This window comes from Rhipicephalus microplus, chromosome 2 (assembly GCF_043290135.1).
Source record: "Rhipicephalus microplus isolate Deutch F79 chromosome 2, USDA_Rmic, whole genome shotgun sequence".
Classification (NCBI taxonomy): Eukaryota; Metazoa; Arthropoda; class Arachnida; order Ixodida; family Ixodidae; genus Rhipicephalus; species Rhipicephalus microplus.
The window spans coordinates 179,054,613-179,074,827 of record NC_134701.1 but is presented as its reverse complement, the minus strand read 5'-3'; positions in this window follow the sequence as shown (position 1 = coordinate 179,074,827).

Genomic DNA, 20,215 nt, shown 5'->3' with positions numbered 1-20,215 from the left:
ACAGAGATTTTAATTCTGCATTAGCGATTTTTCAGATGGTCATAGCAGCATCAGTCCTTGAAAATGGTATATTCTTCTTCACCATCTTCGTGTGCTGATCGGGCAGCTGCATCGGCATGTTCGTTGCCCAATATGCCGCAGTGACTTGGAAGCCACTGAAACGTGATTCTGTGTCCTTCGTCGAAGAGGTGGTGAAGCAGCTCTCTAATTTCGAACACTAGTTGTTCATGAGGTCCCCGGCGCAAGGCGAATATCAAACACTGTAGTGCTGCCTTAGAGTCCATGAACACGCTCCATTTCTTGGCTTCTTGGTGTTTAATGACTTGAATTGCGCTACGTAGAGCAGCAAGTTCCGCAGCTGTCGATGATGTCTGGTGGGATAAACGAAACTTCACCGTTGTCGCTGTTCCAGGAAAGATCACCGACCCTGCAGACCCATCCACTTTAGTTGAAGTGTCAGTATATAGATGAGTAGGCTCACTGTATTTCTCATATAACAAGAGAAGAGAAAGCTGCTTTAGCACTGGAGACGAGAGCCGGGCTTTTGACCCTATGCCTGGAACCGTGAGTTCAACCTGTGCATAGGTCATACTCCATGGGGGAGTTGAAATCCTCGATGGAGTTGTATATCCCGTTGGAATGCGTGTGCGATATGACAAGACTGTCTGGCAAAATAAAGCACGAGGTCGGGCTTCTAGCCATAGCCATAGCCTGGATGCTTTCGAGCCATAGCCATAGCCTGGATGCTAGCAGAGCCTTAGCCTGGATGCTTTCGAGAGTCCGAATGTTGGTTCTACAGGTGTTGGTCAACACAGGCAAACTGTAGTGCAAATAGCCAAGAAAAAGCGTCCTGTACAATTGCATATCATTGCATATACTGAAGTTCTCCAGGTTTTTCCTGCGAGATATTTGAATAAGTTAGCAATTTATGTCAGCCTCTTCTTCAAGTGGGCCACATGTGGGCCCCAGCAGAGGTCTCTATCAATGAATACGCCTAAACATCTGTGCGTCCTGACATATGGTATGACTTGGCCATTGATTGATATAGCGTATGGTCTCATTGGCTTTCGACTAAAAGCAATCAATGTGCATTTCGCTGGCGAGATTTTCAGACCCTGGTCCTTGAGGTACATTGATACCAACGTCACAGCCTTCTGAAGTCTTGCGCGTACCTGAGGTCTTGTCACGCCAGATGCCCAGACGCAGATGTCGTCAGCGGACATGGATAACTTGACCACACTTGGTAGTCGTTCTACAAGACCAATGAGAACGAGGTTGAAGAGGGTTGTACTCAAGACGCCACCTTGTGGGACTCCACAATGCGTTGGGTGTTGGGAGGTTGTACCATCTGCAGTGTTCACAAATAAGGTGCGCCCTTGTAAATAACGGCGTGTCCAACAATACAGTTGCCCGCCTAGGCCCACTGACTCAATGTCTTCGAGGATGGCGTCATGTAGAACGTTGTCGTACGCTCCTTTTACGTCAAGGAACATGGCAGCAGATAGTCGTTTACATGCCTTTTGTTGCTGAACATATGTGACGAGATCTATAACACGGTCGATCAAACATCGGTGACGGCGAAAACCAGCCACGGCGTTCGGATATATCTCATAGTATTCCAGGTACCATGCAAGCCTGGCCAAGATCATTTTCTCCATTACCTTTCCTACGCAACTTGAGAGTGCGATCGGTCGGTAAGAAGGCAATGTCCAGGGGAGATCTGCCAGGCTTAAGAATCGGTACCAAGCGGCTAATCTTCCAATCTTGCGGAACGACGCCAGCTTGCCAGGAATTGTTGAAGATGTTAAGGAGTGCTTCTCGTGCCCGTTTACCAAGGTTGCACAGCATCCTGTATGAGATGTCATCCGGGCCTGTTGACGACGACTTATTACATAAGACGAGCGCCGCATCGAGCTCCTGTGATGTAAACGGTAGATTCATGCGCGGGTCCCCTGAGTGAGGGATATGATTCACTGTATTTAGGCTTGTGTAGATTGTCTGGCCCACGGTCATAGCGCAGAAATCTTCTGCTACATAAATTTCATGCCGGCGATTAAAAAGTGCAAGGGCTTTGAAGGGAAAACGCTGCTCTGGAACAGAACGTAGGCCTCGCACAATTCTCCGTATCTGAGACAGTGGTTTGTGAGGATCTAGCGACGCACAAAATTTCCTCCATCGTTGGGTGTCTAATTTGTCCAGGCACCGTTGCGATGATAATGCAAGATGTAAAAACGAGCTTCATCACGAGACGAACGCGCACGCACCGGTGACCGGGGCTGGCTTCGCCCTATAGAGGTACATGTGCATCGGTGGTGTTAGTGGTTAGAAGATGAGAAAAGGCACCTAATTTCTGCAACCTGGCCGGGAGCACGGCGCAGTGCATCGCAACGCGCGGTGTTACGATCTTCACAGCACACTCTCTGCACCCTTTCCGCCATCTCGCCATTGATAACAGGAACATACTGAAGCCACGAACTCTCGAGTACTCAGCAACGGTAAATAGTGTACGTAAATAACAGGCTGTTGGTATGCCGAAAAACGTTTGCTTGGTTAGTGTGCACTAGAAGAGTGGAGGGCCCGGATCTAGCTTCCAAAAGTGAAGCCTAAAGAGGGTTATTCCCCTCGCAGCGCCTTGGTCGGTAGTCTGCAATTTGTCGTTATTTTAAGATTTGCGAGCGGCTCCGCCAAAATGATTCAGAGACAGAATGCTCGCATCCAACTCGAAAGGCCGTTGTTTGAGTCACGGCTGAAGATATGAGTTTTATTTTTTTGCGTAACTTGTTAGAGTTGTATTGTTTTCATTTGCATCTTAAAATAAGCTTCAATTGGTACATATAGCTACAAAAGGGAACTCGAAATGTGAAGTAAAACAAGAAAAAACCGAAGTAAGCGCGAATATTCGCAGCGCCACTGCAAGGCATCCAACCAAAACGTTTGGTATGGCTGTGCAACCTTTGCGAATGCGAGAAGCGTCCGAGGCTGTACCTCACGTTTTCTTTTGAATTCCGTGTGGTGACGTAACAAATGATCGTGCGCACTATTCTATATTTTTCTGTTTTACTTCATATTTCAAGTTTCCTTCTGTAGCATAGTGTACTAACTGAAGCAATTTAAAGAAAAAAATATAAAAAATGTTGTACAACTATGGCAAGTTTTCTCAAAAATTAAGAACTGAACATCTACAGCCACAACTAAAAATCTCGGCCTTTCGAGTAGAATGCAAGCATCCTATCTCTGAACCACATCGGTAGAGCCGCGCTCATCTTTTAAAACGATGACAGATTGCAGACTACCGATCACAGCAAGACAAGCGAATTGACCCTGTTTGGGCTCCACTTTCAATACATTCGTGCTACGGCCACTCAGAGCACGACCCTATTCTAGTGTAGGCTAGCTCTGTTATCGAGTCGTGTGGCGCAGCAAACTGCGAAGTGAGGAATCCCAGGTTCGACTCTAAGTGACAGAACATTTCTTTCTAAATATTTTTCCTCTACGTTCTGTTGGTTTGTATATTTTAAAACGTCCTTTTTGTGACAGAGGGAGGAGGAAAAAAAAGGAGGCAATTAAGAAAAGCGAGTAAATATCTATGTAGATTTATTCGTATATTGCTATTTTTTAAGACGCTCTGATGGACTTTTGAGCTTATCGAGCTGCAAAAGCCACATTTATTTCAGGTGGTCTCTGTAAATAAATTTATACAATTCTTTGTCATACTCTGTTGAGACAAAATGTGGTTTTGCAATATCTACCGATGTGTTTCGAATTGTGATGGTCATCGTTGTCATTCTAATGCAATTTTTCAACGCATCTTGACGTTCTTAACAAATGCACCACATCGCTTGAAGATCTGTTTGTTTCAGTGACAACTGAATGAGAACTGAAGCTACAAAGAGTTCCACTACAATGCATCGTTTGTCACTGTTTCTTGGGGGCTTCTACATACACCCCTTTTCTGTATTTTTCACGTATATCCATTCTGCGAGCAACGCCGAATAGTCGATACCAGGGTTACCTTCTTTGGAGTCTCTTTTGTACCAATCCTCGAATGCAGCTACCGTTTTCAATTTCCCGAGCATTGCAGAATATTCCACCGTCACTCAGTCTATGCCATTTCGCAATTTCAAGCTCTCGAAGATTGGTAGTTTTGAGTATGCAAGGCACTTGTTAAAAAAAATGAACGCAGTTTTTTCTTCAATCTGACAACAATTTCACCCTATATTATCAAAGTAGGATACCCTCAAAATCTCTTTAAAGGTATTTGCCAATATTTCGTTTTTATCACAGTCCTGATTTGGGTATCTGTCAAGTGTCTATATTTATATGGCAGTTTCTTCGAGCAGACTCGACTAAATCACATTTTGTGTTAGAAATAGTTCGACCCCGTTGCATTGCGTATTGTTGACCTTCTTTTCTAGAGAGAGAACGCTTAGGCGGTCCTGAATCACCATAAACAGACATGCAGCCGTCTTACGCAACCATGTACTTTCAATACGGTGCGCTTCGTCATGGCTTTGCCTCTTTCAGAGAGCACTAGTGAGATGAAGACTATTTGCGTCGGTGCAGTACGTAGCAGTATGTATTCCGCCTGAAAACACAAAAAGTGTCGCTCTGGGAAGCCGTTGATGTCATTACCGTAAGTTGACAATAACGCGACTTTTATTAGTTTACATCTTTATAGTTTATAGTTTATTTAGAGTTTATACATAGTTTATAGTTTATAGTTTATAAGTTTTATATCTGTCTGATTGGTATGCTAAGATATTTTCGTTTTTTCCAATATGCATGCGCAGTCAATACTCAAGCTTTTTTGGCATCACTGTGTACTTTGACTCCGCCAGTGACGCACAGTCTTGATCAGGTGATATTAAGAGTGTGACTTCTGGTGACAGCATAAAACATGATTTCACTTGATAGGTCACCATTGCCTAAAGATGATGCCTTCACTATGCATGGCGCATCAAAAATTTTTCGACATGAAGGGTTTACCCTCTAGCCACTTCTTAGGCACTATTTTTCACAGTAACAAACATTTACTTCCGGCCATGTAGTTTGAAAAATCAGGGCTCGTAGTTAGGGGATGAAAATAAATATACTGTACAGGCTGGGGAGGAGGGAAGATGAAACACATGAGGACGAGCGTTCATTCGTCTATGCTTGTCCCTCAACCCAGCTCTCAACAGATCTTGACCACTGAACATTACATAGTGAGGCATTGAATAATGCAAACCTTCTTATAAGCACAAATTAACTATAGCTTGGGTAGCTTCACTGATATATAAAATAAGTAGCAGTTTTTTAAGACAGAATAATTTGAGAGCAAGTGATTTCATCATTGAATAGCACTTATTGAAAAGAGAACATGGTTGTTTGCCTATGTCTGCAACCTAGAACAAATACCAAAAGTTAGAAAAAAGACGGGTCACCATCAATCTTTCCTCTCACATGTTATTTCAAACACTCCCACTCTACTAAAACTCCAATATCGTTTATGTGAGGCTTGGTCGTCTGGTGTACTATATGGTGGTCCTACTCGAGGTGAGACAAAATAATTGTCATCCCACATATATGTAATGCAGCTAAAATAGGAAAACTGAAAACCATTTTTTCGTGTCACGAAGCCACAAAATAATCTATTAGCATTACCGGAAAAATTATATTTAGCTGTGAAAAACTTCTTCCTCGTTGGACGAATCTTTTCTGAGCCGCTACTCTATGGACTGAATTACTTAGGCAGATGAAAATCGACAGTGAGAGGATGCTTAAAAGCGACTAGTTTTAAGCGAATTGGTGCTTATGTGGTGCAAATGACTAAGGCGCAAAAAAACATATCATGAAACTGGAAGAGTAGAAGAGAAAAGAGTGGCACTGTTCGTTCTTCTCTTCTGCTCTTCCTGTTTCAATAAATGTTTTTTACGCCTCAGTAATCTGCACCTTTAGAAAGCTTGAGCTTCGTTTTCAGGACTAGAACGTGATAGCGTAATTGGGTTCTGTGTGAATGGTATTTATTAATACAGTACAGAAAGAACATTTGTGTGGGTAACATGGGGTGTTTTAAATGTTCCTAGATTGCCTACTAGACCTACTGTTCCTACGTTCTCTCTTTGACATGAATATTTCTTCACGCAAAAAGGCGAAACCCCCCTCCCCATAGGTGAGGTGTCACGTGTATCAGTACAGCTGCTCATTTTGCATTGTTAGGTAGCTTTAAAACACCCTCTTCAAGAAGAAGAAGGCAGGCAACCACCCTATAAATCATATTGCTCAGTCACAACATCGCTTTTTTAGAACATCCGCAGGTACAAACCTGTTATATCTTTGAATATGAGCAATGCCCCTGTCACCTTCACACTCTGCCATCTCTCCTTACGACGTTGCAAAATTGTTGCTGCCAAAGTCATTGCGCGTTATCTTCCAGCTGTTGAGATCGCGCGGAATAGTCTCTTCATGTTGTAGCGAGGACAGTAGCAGAAGATGGGCTGTGATGTGTTTTCACTACTAGAATTGTGTCTGGGCTGTCAGTCATTCTGTTTGAACAAAACTACTTCACCAAAGCATCTCTTCACCCTAAATGGCAAGACAGAGTGGCCTGTTTAAGATGGATTCCAGTGGATGTAAAAATAAGATACTTTATCACAACAAGCGAACCTACGAGAAGGAGTTTCTGTCTCTCACATCGAAGCACGGAGGAATAAGACAACTTCACTGAAGCACGTGATTGTCGCCAATAAGATTCCAAGACAAATCCACAATTTACTATAGTATTTTCCGATGTGACTCACCAAAAAGTATAATGTAAGACGTACCTCTTAGCAACAGTTGCAAATGCACGTGATCTAGCCTTTTCCCTCGTCCAGCTCGCTTCGTAAACTGACGAAAAAAACATACTATAAGATTCAAATGTCACAATGTCACAAATGATTTGATCATCATGATTGAAGAGACAAATTAACTTCTATTCAGAGACAACTGGTAGTTTTTTGCTTTAAAAAGAGCAGCTTTATCTTGGTGTATAGTTGATTCCACTATGTCTTTTTTTTTTTTTTTGCAGTGCTGAGCACACTGGTTTGTACGTAACTTTTTTTTTTCTTTCGAAGGAATAGTCAGCGTGCCGTATGCTTTCGTTTTGCTCTAAGATTAAGTAGTGACCTCGAGAGTGACGCTTCATTCAGGCTCTACAAATTCTCTGTTAATTTCAGCTTCTTCTAGCCAGAAGTAATCAATAGGTCACTTTCCTAATACGCATCAGAATGGAACTGTTTTTGGAGCTCTCTCTATGCACGCTTTTGGTTGTGCACAGCCACAGTATTTTTCGTGTTTTGCTTTTCTCATGACTACTACAAATTATTTTGTTTGCTTTTCCGATCTTTTAGGATGACACCTATTTTGGATGTGCTATATGGAATTCATATAGAGAGCGAGAATGCACTTGTGGTTTGCGTGCTGCGGTGGTATCTATACTACATCGGAAACGTGGTGCAGCCAAAATGAGCGCATCAAATCACCATAGGAAGAAAGATAATATGCGCGCATGGCATAGTCTGAACTTATTAAGTTTTTATAAAGGGTATCTCATTCCGGACAAATTACCCGTACTAGTTACCAGGTACGCTCGAAAATAGATTCTTGTCTTAGTTCTTCAAATAAAATTTTCGCGGGAAAAAGTTAAAATGCATATTCACAGGAAACAACTAGTTTAATATTTACGCCACAAAGAACACTCACTAAAATGAAAAAAAAAAAGTACGCGGAAGTTTTGCATTCGTATTGTGGTACAGAACACTTCGGCAGTTTGGTGCTTTCACAACTTTTTTGCAGAACGAGTGAAAAGAAATGCATGGCTGTGCTCGGATGTCTTCAACGGGTCCTGGATATTCTCGGTGCGGCCGGGAATCCCCTTTCTAGACGCCGCACAAGATGTAGAACCTATGTCTGCTCAGACGGCGATAAGCGTCTTTTTTCTGTTTTATTGTTGTTACCAATAAATTAATTGTTTCTTTGTTTGCTTTCATGTATTGCCTGTTCGGTATGAACTACTTCTGTGAATTATAGTATTTCCCTATGCTTTATACCGTGAAGTCAAAGTACATTATTCATGACCCTTGTGTAGAACATTCAGGCATGTGAGCGTTGATACCAGTGTAGCTTCTTCCACTTCTATTTGTCTCACTAGAATCGTAGTATGACAGTATCTTATTTCTTGTAGGTCCCTCGCTGCCAGTTTATTGCAGCTTCCATCCATGTATGACCTCTTATTGAATTTACGCTTTTCACAGTGCAGAGTAAAGGGCTGGTACCCGCAATAGCTATTCTCCCAACTTTTCTTGCAGGTTTATCTGTTTCTGCTGCTTTTGTTTCAAACTTCTGGCGCGTGGAACACTTCGTATGAAGGACGTTTTTTGGTCTTGTACGTTTTTCATGATTCCAAGACTATTTGGAGGTTCCGTAAGTATTGCGCTTATTTGTACTCTTTCTTTTTGTTACACTTCAATAAATAATAGCACTTGATTTGAACCTATGAATTACGCAGTGACGTAGTTCTCATTTTTATACACATGTTCATTTTACACTAATGAAAAGAATTGTTCTTTCTTTACCAATACCTTAAAGAATTTTTTTTTGTGTTTGCCCTTTCATTTGATGATGACAGCAGAAATGATCCTTTTCCCTCTTCTTTTTTATTTTTATGAGACGGGACATTCTGAAAATATTGCTGGAATTTCGTTCCACTTTACACTACCTTGCGAAATGTTCTACGCATTTTTGTTTACTGTTTTTACTTTAGGTGAGTGGATAAACATCTCTGGGGGTTTTGAAATTCTGTGCTACTTAGTTTTCTCTTAATTATCCGCATTTACATAATGGCCATTTTGGGATCAGTGGCTATGATTACGCAGACAACGTGGCTCATACAACCCACCAAGAAGAGCGCACAATTCAAATTCTTCGTTCAAAGACAGACGCTGCAAGGCGGTTTTGCCACCCAGCACGTAGTCTGTGTCTGCTGGAGTGGAATTCCCCAAGCATAAGACATATAAGAATCTACCAAATAAGCCCTCAACTAGAACTTCGACCTCTATTCAGACTTCGCCGACGTGAAGCTTTGTTTCTTTGTCAGTTTCGGCTGGGGGTTCCTTTCACAAAAGCATATACAATGCCAACTGCAGTGACCAACAAGACATCGATCATCGGCTGTGCTGTTGCTTTTGACTAGCTTTTGAGTGACGAAAACTTTCTCACGCGTTGCAACATTTGGACAATCAGCCACTCTCTGCGCAGATCCTGTTGCAGCACCACCTTTCTCTTTCATAGGCTCACAAGGCAGTCAAAGCTTTATTGTGCTTACTGAGGACTACGGCCATGTCTGAACGCCTTTGACTTTTGTATAGTACCATCACTGCACATGCGTCAGCCCATGTACTGACAGTTTTCTTGCCTTTTTCTTTTCTCTTTTCCTTCTCGCTCTCGTTTTTCTACTCTATTTTCCTATTACCCTGCGTAGGGTAGTCAACGAAACCCTCTGCCTTCTCTCTTGATGTTCTTACTCCTCCTTCCATCCTAACTTACAATACCTACCTGGAATAATCACTCAGTAGAATATATGAGTATTGGTGTACCATAAATAAGAAGTTTACACGGGCTCAGGGTATACCCTGAAAGCCAGAGCCTGGCCCAGCCCGTGAGCCAGGCTCGAATAGGTGGATAGCCTCTCGTCATTGTCAAAACGAAGAGCATTGTGCGGTGCTGCGATAGTAATGCCCTAGTTACCTTTTGTCAGCCTATTCGTCCGTCGTCAAGCCACGCTTAATTATAGGTTTTTGAATCCTATGAATGGAAATCCAATATTTATTATAATGCTATAAAAGCACAGCCAACTGCGCAACCACCATTAGAACCTGCGACCATTGCCACCACGTCAACAAGAAAAAAGAAAGTTATTAATGCACTACTCATATTATGCCTACGCTCAAGAGTGTGTATATTACGTTTTGTATAAGGATCCCATACTATGCTCGTGTACTCTAGTTTTAGCTGCCCAAGGGCTTTGTAACAAAGTAGTCTAACATTCGTGGGAGCACTTTGAAGTTTATGTTTAAGAAGACATAAGAAGACGAAAGGCAGATGAACAAACATTATCAATATGGAGATTCCAAGATAAGTTGGAAGTGAGTGTCACACCAAGGTATTTGTAGGAGTTTACTTGTTGCAGTGGTGAAGATCCTAATATGTATGTATACGATTGTGGATTCTTTTGGCGAGTCACTGGAAGGCACATACATTTGTTCGCGTTGAGACACATTCACCATTTGTTGCACCATTCATATATATTGCAAAGACTAGTGCTCAGATCGTTGAAATCGTTAGTGGAACGTATTTCTTTGAACAAAACACAATCGTCTGCAAACAATCTTATTTCTACACTAGGGTGAATAACATCAACAATATCATTGATATACAACAGAAAAAGCAAAGGGCCTAACACACTGCCCTGTGGTACGCCCGATGTGACCGGAAAACAGTTCGAATATTGGCCCCCTACATCAACGTACTGTTCGCGATTATTTAAATACGCAGAAATCCAACAAACGAATATTTCGGGTATACCTATTATTCTAAGTTTGGAAATGAGTTTACTATGGGAAACTTTATCGAAGGCATTGCAGAAATCTAAGAAGAGCATATCTGTCCTACCGTGTCTATCGATGTTTAATGCTAATAATGCAAGAGAGTGAAACAGTGTGACGAGTTGAATTACGGTGGATAATGCTTTCCGAAAACCATGTTGATAAATAGGTAATATAGAGTGTTCTTCGATATCCTTGTTTATACTAGTAGCTATGATGTGTTCAATAATTATACAACATTGTGAAGTTAGTGAGATTGGACGGTAATTTCCTAGTGCTAAGTGGTCCCCCTTTTTAAAGATGGGTACAACGCGGGCTGTCCTCTAGTCACTGGGCAGCTGGGAATACAACAAAGAACATCGAAAAATAATAACCAAAAACTTTGCTATAGATAAAGCATATCGTCGTAGAAATACGTTCGGTATGTTATCAGGACCACAGGATGCCTTAGTTTTTAAATTTGGCAACATAGACACCACGCCTGGATAAGAAATAAACAGTGATTCAGCATAAGGAAAGGCTGTAGCATTAGATAGACACTTGAAATCAGAAGTGTTGAACACACTATGGAAATATTGATCAAAATGCCTGGCAATGTCATTCAGATTGGTGACGTTGGTTCCATCAATTGATATTTGGGATACAGGTCTTTTCTTTTCACTGATAAAACTCCAGAATTTACTGCGATCATTTGCAATAAAGTTAGGTAACGAGGTTTTAAAGTAATACTCCCTAGAGCTGCGGACAGTTTGAGCGAGACTGTTGTGCGCATCATGTATCAAATCAGCCGTTGCCCGCCTTTTTTTCAGTCGCTTAACTTTGCGCTTCATATGAATGATGTTGCGATTTATCCATGGTGTTTGTTTGTTAACTTTTTTGTGCTTGGAAGGCACAAAGTTATCTAAACAAAAATGACACATTTGTTTGAATCGTGTCGAAAGCACGCTAACATTTACGTCATTAAAGTTTGTAAGACATGTTTCTAGGTGTTCAATTATGTCTGCATCATTAGCCCTGGAAAAGTCTTTAAAGCAGCGAAATACCGGGGTTTTATGGCCAGTTAGTGGAACAAGAGGAAAGGGAGCGAAGACGTAGCTATGATCAGAAAGACCTTGTCCTACCTCTACTGTATATTCGGAGAAATTGCGGTTCAGAAACACAAGGTCTAATATTGAGGTGGAATTTCTCAGTACGCGCGTAGGTACCTGAACTACCTGCAATAGGTCATGTATAAGCATGATGTCAAACACTATGTTAACAAGTTTTGAAGTGTTAATGCCGGCGTCAAGGCGCTCCCAGTCTACTCCATGTAGGTTCAGGTCACCAATCAGTAAGACCTTTTTACTCTCAAATTTGGCCATAGAATTTTTCTGTGTGCTAAGGTATTCTGGAGTAACGTCTGGGGGTCTGTGCAACCCAATTACAACAAAACAATGACCCCAGCATGTAGCCCTAATACATAAGCATTCTATGTCAACAAGATCATCCAACAAAACAGCATCGATACACTGCTTTACCAATATAGCCACCCCTCCTCCCCTAGTGTGTCTGACTTTACAAAAAACTGTATAGGATGGGGGGAAGACGTCGTCATTAGGCTGTTGCTCGTGTAGCCAAGTCTCGGTAACAAACGTAATATGTGGATCATGTTGCAGCAGAAGCACTTCAAACGCTTCAGTTTTATTCACAATGCTTCGGGAATTAGTATTGAGTAGCCTTAACTGTTGGTACATAGTGCTGGAATGGGTCACGAGTGCGGCTTGGAAGATTGACGGTCTCCTGCTTTTACTCGCCTGTTTTGCAATTTATCCCAATAAAATGTATCTTTATCTACTATAAGCCTGTCGTGTACTAAAAATACTTTTTTTCCTTGTCGCTCGTCGTTTTTAGCACTGTCCCACAGCATTTTTCGTTTCATAGGTGTCAACTGCGAATAATCATTCTGAATAGATACCGTCAATCCTTTCAGTTTTTTGTCCTTTTCTAATATTGCTTTCTTTTCAATAAAATTTTAAACGAGGAGTATGATAGGCCTTTTACCAGTTTGTTTTCCTAGTCGGTGTATGCGTCCGATGGAATCACATTTCACACCAAGCTTTTCTGTGAATATTTCCTTAACAATTTTTTCCTTCAGGGTTGCATAAGTTTCATTAGGGCACTCCGGAATACCGTGAATAATCAAATTCGACCGTTTGGAACGGTCTTCAAGGTCGGTAAGCTTTTTGTTTTGAAAGCTTACAATACGTTCCAGTGAGTGTAACGTATTTCTTACCTTTTCATTGGGAATGCTGCGTTCTTGGGAATCCTTTTGTGCCGTAATGAAATCATGTACCATATTTTTCAATTCAATAAACTGTTTCTTTAGTTCAAGCACATCATCGTGAATTTCCGCTTGGCCGTTGAGCACTTCTTCATATAGTTTTTTCTGGGTGGGGCCAGGGTTTGTTTTCACGTCACCACATAAATTACACCAACAAGCACGAAAACACTCGTGATGTAGGGTGTGCTACCCTACGCCGCAACGTAGGGTAGCCCACCGGTCATATGCCTGGTTAACCTGTCTGTCTTCTCTCTTGTTGTTCTTGTTTTTTCTTCCTTATTCTCCCCCCGTGATGGTGCACTTCACCTATTCTGCTTGTTTGAAGGGGATAGACGCAGCTATCAAGGTAGCCTAATAAAGACGATAGTCATTCTTGGGGACCTTCAACGCCAAAATTTTTGTCTGTCTGTCTGTCTGTCTGTCTGTCTGTCTGTCTGTTCGTGTGGCTACGAGCGCAAGCTGTCGCGGCTTTACACACCCGCCACTACGCTTTGCCCTTGCCCCACCAACAACCTGACACGTACTGCGACCCGACGTACGGCGATCGTTCCCGCCATACCCAGGCACAGCCCCCGCAGCAGCCAATCGGAGAGTAGCAGTACAGCGCCACCTAGAATATCCTCACTCTACTGTAGTTTGTATGTATTTCTATGAGACAGCGCCATCTAATAAACTGTTCGGAAGATAGGGCTAGCTACGCTTGACGTGGCACAAGGTTTGAGTAAAAGGAGCTTCACTTCTAAAAATAAACTTTCATGGGCGAAGGCACAGCAGCTTGTCCCTGAGCACTCGGTAGTGAAAAAAGCTTTTTTTATGTCGCGCATATTTTTTTGAAAGCGCAATGGCATTGTGATATTTCTTTTATGTATAGCAGAGTTTTTGCGCCCCTCATAAACGCTGTTTATTCGTGAAGACAATCAACGCTAGTGCCTAGAAATAGCATAATTCTTAACTCACAAACTTGCTTGGAAAATCGGACATATTTTGGAAGCAGCGTACAATTCTGCAAATAATTCTTTCCACCATAATACTGAGTTGTCTTTGAGACGCTAGTTTCTAGCGCTTTCCTGTACATTAGTTCATTAGGATGGACTTTAGGTTTACCTTTAGCCATCGATTTTGATTATTTTAGTTTGTACACACAGCAACTATACTGACTATCACCATCATCCTCTTCATAGAGCACTGTCATGAGCTAAAAAGATTGTTCAGCTGTGAGCGTGTGTCATCCTGAAAGCAAACACCCAGAAAATTATTTAACAAATCTGCGGTATATGGCACGTCATACTCATCAGAAGATATTTTTGATAGCATACGTGAAAATTTTTTACTGAATTACTACTTTAACACCAAAATGGTTTCGCTACTGAAAAAGATGGCGGAATTTTGCTTTCAAAATAACACATTCAATAAAATGCATTACCATGTGAATAGCACTCAATTTATATTAGCTGCACTTCTTTGTTTAGCACCGTTGTCATTAAAATTCATTCGTACTGCCGCAGCCTCGTTAGGGGATACTAGCACGGTAGCACTAAAGAAGTAATTTTTTTGTAAATCTTAGAATCGGCTTTTTTCTAGCAAGAATCAGTCGACATTTTCTAGCACCCTCCTGCTCCTGGCAACCCTTCAACTTTCTGGCAAATCACACAAAAGTCTATATTATTTCTCCTTTTCTGGATGTTCTTTATAAATCACGGCGATTCTTTTTTAAGTTGGTTGTGTTAGGGAGCTCATTGCACAGAAGTTCTGGTGCCAAAGTTGACCAACCTCAGCGAACACTAGGCGTTACCTTTGAGCGAAATGCAAGTTTGACGCAAATGCAATAATGATATAAAAACTTTTGTTCTAGTGGGAGTTAAACTCAGGACTTTCTCGTAGCAGGCAATTGTTGCACTTCAAACCACGGTGGACGTTGAAGTGCTTTTCTGGAATGAATGCCTATAAGAATACCGCACCGTGCGAGTAGACTTCATAACGATTATACCATCACGTTGTAGAAGTGTACAATCGCACCAGACATCAAAGCGTGTGAAATATGCAACGAGAGGTTGACTTAAAGTGCCATAGATCACAAAGCTCACACGCAACCTAATCATCTTTATTCAAGAACAAGGTGCGCAATAACATGTGCTGCTTTACGAACGTGTAATGAATGTATCAATACTGGTGGGGTGTCATCTGGATTACTGCTAGTTCTTATAGTATTAGTGTCGTGGTTGTCTCGACTACTGTACAGATCTCTGTAAAACGCCTCCGCTATTTTAACTATCCTATCCATATTGGTAGTTATTCTGTCTTGTTTGTCCCTTAGTGCATACATCCGATTTTTGCCTATCTCAAGTTTCCCTTCACTGCTTTGACGCTTCCTCCGTTTTTCAGAGCGTGTTCAATTCTCTCCATGTTATACCTTTTTACATCGCATACCTTACGCCTATTAATAACTTCGAAAGTTCTGCCAGTTCTATTTTGTCTGTTGTACTTGAGACCTTCATGATTTTACGCTTTTTAATTAGATTCTCCGTTTCCTGGAAAAGCTTGCCAGTGTCCTGTCTCACTACCCTGCCTCCAATTCCCACTGCACACTCAGTAATGATACTCGTCAGATTATCACTCATTTTATCTACGCTAAGGTTGGTTTACTCACCAAGAGCTGAGTACCTGTTCTGAAGCGACACTATGAATTCCTGTACTTTCCCTCTCAGTGCTAGCTCATTGATTGGCTTCTTGCGTATCAGTTTCCGTCGTTTCTTCTTCAAGTCTAGGTTTATTCGAGACCGTACCATTCTATGGTCACTGCATCGTACCTTGCCAACAACTTCCACATCCTGCACGATTCCTGGGTGTGCACTCATTATAAAGTCTATTTCGTTCTTATTTTCGCCATTAGGGCTCCTCCATGTCCACTTGCGGTTTCCTCGTTTTCGGTAGAAGGTATTTAAATTTCGTAAATTATTGTGTTCTGCGAATTCTACTAGTAGTTCTCCTCTGGCGTTTCTAGTACCGATGCCATAACCTTCTAATGCCTGGTCTCCACCCTGCTTCTTCCCTACCTTTGCATTAAAGTCGCCCATAACTATAGTATACTGTGTTTTTACCTTACTCATTGCCAATTCCACGTCTTCATAGAAGCTTTCAACTGAAGCGTCATCATGGCTGGATGTAGGTGCGTAAGCCTGTACCACCTTCATCTTGTATCTTTCATTCAGTTTAATTACGATACCTACCACCATTTCATTAATGCTATAGTATTCCTCTATGTCGCCAGCTATGTTTCTGTGAATTAGGAACCCCACTTCCAGTTTTCTTCTGTCTGCCAAGCCCTGATAGCAAAGGACGTGACTATTCTGTAGCACCGTATAGGCCTCATCTGCCCTTCTAACCTCACTGAGCCCTATTATATCCCATTTATTACTCTCTAGCTCCTCGAATAGTACAGCTAGACTTCCCTCACTAGATAAGGTTCTAGCGTTAAACTTTGCAAGTTCAGGTTCCAATGGCGGCCTGTCCGGATCCAGAGATTCTTAGCACCCTCTGCTGCGTTGCAGATCTGATCGCCGCCGTGGTCAGTTCCTTCGCAGCTGCTGGAAACTGAGGGCCGTAAGTTATTTGACGTATGCATGTGGGAGATACTGACCCTAATACTATAAGAAATAGCAGTAACCCAGATGACACCACACCAGTAATGATAGAAGAAGTCAGAAAAGTTTTGGAGAGCGTGAAAAGAGGCAAAGCTGCTGGTGAGGATCAGGTAACATCATATCTGCTGAAAGATGGAGGACAGATTGTGTTAGAAAAACTATCCACCCATATTACGAGGTGTCTCCTGACGGGAAGAGTACCAGAGTCTTGAAAGAACGCTAACATCATCTAACAAAGGAGATGACAAGGACTTGAAGAATTACAGGCCGATCAGCGTGCTCTCTTTAGTATACAAGCTATTTACAAAGGTAATCGCTAACAGAGTAAAGAAAACATTAGATTTCAATCAACCAAAGAAACAAGCAGGATTTCAAACAGGCTACTCAACAATTGACACATTCATACTATCAATCAGGTAATAGAAAAATACTCAGAATATAACCAACCACTATACATAGCCTTCATAGATTACAAGAAGGCGTTTGATTCAGTAGCAAGATCAGCCATCATGCAGGCACTGCGGAATCAGGGAGTAGATGAAGTATATATAAACATTCTGAAAGAAATCTGCAGGGGATAAACTGCTACCATAGTGCTTCATAAAGAAAGCAACAGAATACCAATCAAGAAGGGTGTAAGGCAGGAGGACACGATCTCCCCAATGCTATTTATCGCGTGCTTACAGGAGGTTTTCAGAAACCTAGATTGGGAACGGTTAGGGATAAGAGTTAATGAAGAGTACCTTAGTAACCTGCGCTTCGCCAATGACTTGTAATTCTGAGAAATTTAGGGGACGAACTGCAACTCATAATTACGGAGTTAGACAAGGAGAGCAGAAATGTCGGCCTTAAAATTAATCTGCAGAAAACTAAAGTAATGTGCAACAACCTCGGAAAAGAGCAGCGCTTCGAGATAGGTAGTAGTGCCCTTCAAGTTGTAAAACACTATGTCTACTTAGGGCAGGTAATATCCGCAGAGCCGAACCACGAGATTAAAGTAACTAGAAGAATAAGAATGGGGTGGAGCACATTCGGTAAGCACTCTCAAATTATGACAGTTAGATTGCCACTTTCCCTCAAGAGGAAGGTATATAACAGCTGTATCTTGCCGGTACTTAGCTACGGAGCCGAAACCTGGAGACTTACAAAGAGGGTTCAGCCTTAATTGAGGACGATGCAGCGAGCAATGGAAAAAAAATGGTAGGTGAAACCTTAAGAGACAAAAAGAAAGCAGAGTGGTTTAGGGGTTAAGGATATCATAGTTGAAATAAAGAAGAGAAAGTGGACATGGGCCGGGCATGTAGCGCGTAGACAGGATAACCGCTGGTAATTAAGGGTAACGAACTTCATTCCCTGAGAAGGGAAGCGGGAAGGGGGAGACAGAAGGTTAGGTGGGCAGATGAGATTAAGAAGTTTGCGGGTATAAATTGGCAGCAACAAGCACAGAACCGGGTTAACTGGTGGAACGTGGGAGAGGCCTTTGTCCTGCAGTGGACGTAGTCAGGCTGATGATGATTAATGAATGTATCGCTCATTCGCAAAGGCCTCGTCGACACTTCGTGGAGGCAATTGCGGAACTCATTCCAGGTAAGGACAGCGAAGCGAAGCTAATAGAGAAAGAGATCCCAATAAGAACAAAGGCGGCCGTAGTGTTCCACTCTAGAAGGCGAAGCTCAAACCCCCTAAAGTTTTAGGAGCGAAGCTCCTTATAGCGGCACTCGTTCGTCCCCCGTAGTATGTAACAAGTATAACATTTTGACCTCCAAGGCGGTGCCGGTGAGAGACTTCTTCTGTGCGTTGTTGAACAATAAAAAATAGTGCTCAATGTACATGTCAATGGCTGCTAAAGGGGACTGAGAGACAGGAGCATTCGGCTTTTAGTTAATGCGCAGGCTGCGATCACCATTAGCAGCCATTGGCATGTACATTGAGCGCTAACTGACAAGAAAGGGTTGCTACGTTATACTCGCTGGGTGTAACCTCCTTAGCTTTAGAAAGGTTTAGCGAGCGTTGAGCCGCAGTGCCGTGAATACAATGAACTTGTATATACCATGAATGAACTCGAGGTGGTTAAAAATGGGAAGTAGATACAAAGCGCAATCCGTAAGAAAGTAAAAGCCGAATTCTCCGCCTCTCATTTCCCATTAGCAGCCATTGGCATGTACATTGAGCACTATCTGACTGAAAAAGTTTGCTACGTCATACTCGCTGGGCGTAAGCTCCTTGGTTTTCGAAAGGTTTAGCTAGCGTTCCGCCGCAGTGCCATGAATACAGTGAACTAGTATATACCATGAACTCGAGGTGGTTGAAGGTGGGAAGTAGACCCGAAGCGCAAGCCGTTAGAAAGTGTGCGTGTGCCACCTCTCGTTTAGTCCTTGGAATGTCCACTGGATGGCGGTGCTTCTATATGGGGAATATATGATGAAAAGATGCGAGATGGTGGTACTTGGAGTGTCGAATAGATGGACGAACGGACACATAGACAGAGATGCATGGATGGACGCATGAAAGGACGCAGGGGCGTCTGCATGGACGAACGCAGGACGGACGCACGAACGGGCTGATGGACGCATGGACGGTCACACTGACGGACGCATGGACGGACGGAAGCAAGAACGAATGGACGGACGAATTCTTCGCCCCACTCTCCATCATTCACTCCGTGGATATGCTGCCATTTTTTTATTACTGTCAGTGCTTAAAAGATTTACATGCAGAAACACCCTAATGCCCATCGGGTGCAAAATTTCGCATAATTGTCATCTTTTCCCTACATGTCAAAACATCTCGGTTAAATCAGGAAATACTATTTTCCAAAATAAATGAATCTGGCATTAGCGTAGCTCCTGCCTTCACAAATATCTGCGATTTCCCTTCTCATTCATTCCCCTTGCACTCATCTTACCGGCAAGGGTGCACAAACAACAATAGCCTGTGTCTTTTGAAAGGAGAACTGTGCGCTGCAAAAGTTTCGTGGGCCAACAGCGAGTCACAAAATAAATGTGAGAAAACAATAATCTGAAGCTCGATGACTTCACATCCAAACTGAGATCCTCGCATAACTATGATGTTTACTTGCATGAGGAAAAAAGGCATTAAGACCTTTGTAAATTTCCAGGGCTAATTTACATTGCAAATAACGCGAATAGCGTGACTTGAGGGAGTTGCTCAAGAGCTTGGTTCTCAACCAAATATGCTGAAATATGCGATAGATTGCATTCACACGATAAAAGAAAGAACAAAGCTGGAAAGTGAAATAATGTGTCGCAAAGCAACAACAGTCGCTACTTTGGTCGTAGCGAAAGACAGAATGACATAAAATTTCTATAATTGATAGCAGCGCTAAATTTCACAACAGTCTTGAAAAGGCACGCGCGACTGACTAAATATGCGACGCATTCATAAGGCGCTTCCTTTTTTTCGAGTGCTAGCACAGGGGAAATGCCGTTCGTAAACAAACACCACAAGAATTTATGATCGCGGGTCTCTGAGGCTTCCAGTACAAAGTTGTGCGTGTTTGTTTTTTCAGCCATTTTACATTTACCATTATTTTGTCTCGTGCTTGAGGGCGATGCTGCACTGAGGTTTTGCAATATGTTCTCACTAGGCAGAATTTATTTCATATACACCCT